The sequence below is a fragment of the Miscanthus floridulus genome, chromosome 10 (assembly GCF_019320115.1).
Source record: "Miscanthus floridulus cultivar M001 chromosome 10, ASM1932011v1, whole genome shotgun sequence".
In the NCBI taxonomy this organism is placed as follows: domain Eukaryota; kingdom Viridiplantae; phylum Streptophyta; class Magnoliopsida; order Poales; family Poaceae; genus Miscanthus; species Miscanthus floridulus.
In genome coordinates, this window is record NC_089589.1 from 63,270,000 (window position 1) to 63,272,074 (window position 2,075).

A 2,075-nucleotide genomic window follows, 5' to 3' on the forward strand; every position below is an offset into this window, starting at 1 on the left:
TCGCGGACATCGAGATTGGTGTTGATGCGCTCATAAACGTCATACGGCAGGGGTTGATTAACCTCCTGGTTGGCGGTCAGCATTCTTCGCCAGGCGAGCATTGCGCTCATCAGCGGTTTCACCATCCTTGGTGATGCTGTCGTGGCTGATATGGAAAAGCTCACCCCTGAACCCTAGGAGAAAGGGGGGCAACTAGAGGTGGTCTTGGTCGAGCCCTCGGAGTAGGCGTCGGGGCTCTCCTCCAAGATGGTGTGGAGGGACTCGTCAGAAATCTGGCAAATAGCCACCATGTTCACCACGGGCGTAGGCTGATCAGCCTTAGGCAGATGAATCATGTAGAGGTCATCGATGTGGTCGCGCTCAGCGTGGTCGATGAAAATGTGGTGGACGGCATTTTGATACGCAGATCCCGCACCCACTAGCCCAAAAGGATAGGGCCTCAGCATGTTCTCTGTCGGGGCTTCATAGTCAGCGAGGCGCAAGCCGGTAGTAGGAAGTGGTCGGCGTTGCATCGTACGCCCTTCTGGAGTAGCCGTGATCACCAGATCAGAATCTTGCAACCTTGGACGATGCAGCCGAGCAGATCGCTCGGTTGCAGCGGCTTGCCGACCTTGGAGTACAGGAACTTCGTCACTTGTAGTAGACGATCTAAGACCGAGTCCACGAGAGACAGGCATTCGGCTAAGCCGTCTGTGACCCGATCAATGGATGTGATCAGATCATCTTGGTCAATGGATCTCTTAACCTAGCGGCGGGGTGCCGAGGTTGGAGATGTTGTTGAAGATGTTGGCACGATTGGCGTAGGGTGATCCTGCACCGCCTCCATGATCTCCTCGACGCCATTGGCGTCGATCACCTAGGTGATGGATCCAACTGTGAACGATTGGCCTGGCTCGAGAAGGACCATGGAGCTCGGGAAGTGGACCATCTGGCTCGCCATGGAATCAGCACGCACACCCCCTACCTAGCACGCCACTATCGACGAAATATGGCCGGTAGTCTACCGAGGGGTATGCCCATGGTAGTAGTTGAATCGGTGAAGGTGCGCGAGATATGAACTAGACGGTGACACAGGCGTAGAGACAGCGATTTAGGCAGTTTCAAGCCGTCAAGTCGATACATCATGTGTCTTTGGTGGGTTGTATATTATGGTGAGATGAAATCGAGGGGGTCCCTACCTACCTTATATAGTATGAGGGTAGGGTTACAGGTCGGATGAATCTAATCCTGATCGGTTACATAATATCTATTTACAAGGAATACGGCATCTTAGCATATCCGATCATATCATCATTTGTCATCAAGAATTCTTCACGTGGTCTTATGGCGCGCGCCGACCTGTGCCGTGCACCGTGCGGCTTGACCTTGTGGGCTAGGCCTCCCCTGGCGGCGTGGCCCATGTATGGTCTTGTGGGTATCCGGGGTTATACCCCCACAACTGTGGGCTGTGAAAAAACTATTGTAAGCTATGAAAAAGTTATTGTGAGCTATATGTTGTGAAAAAGTTATAAGCTATTTGATTAAAACAACTATGAAATCTACACTCTCTTTTACCTCCCTTGAAATAGTCGTTAAACGCGTCTCTCTATTTGTACCCATTTTGAAAATCTGACAGCTAAAAGTATGGTCTAAGGTGCTTTGAAAATTGGGCAAAAGCATCTGTATATGAAAAACAGCTTCAGATTCTACCCGTTTAGTTAGTTTTCTGCTTTTTGGTAAAAAAACACTTAGTAGAACCTAACCCAAATACAGCCCTAAGTCAATCAAACTCTACGTTCGAACTACAAGAAGCAGGAAACACACGTTGTTTCTCTAGTCTAGAACACCAAGTGAACCTTGACCAGAGGTAGCTAATATTGGCTACCACAGGCAGGGCCGTACCAAAGATTTGGTGGCCCCTGAACCAAGAAAACATTATAATCAAAGCACACTTTTACTTCTATATCTATACCTAATATTAAAGAGGCAAAATTTCTTGCCACCCTAAATTTTCGTCCAACTTTACCATACTAATAATTTCCGTTCACAGCTACTAGCCCGAGTCCAAATCCGATGTGAATCCATATTGGATCTAT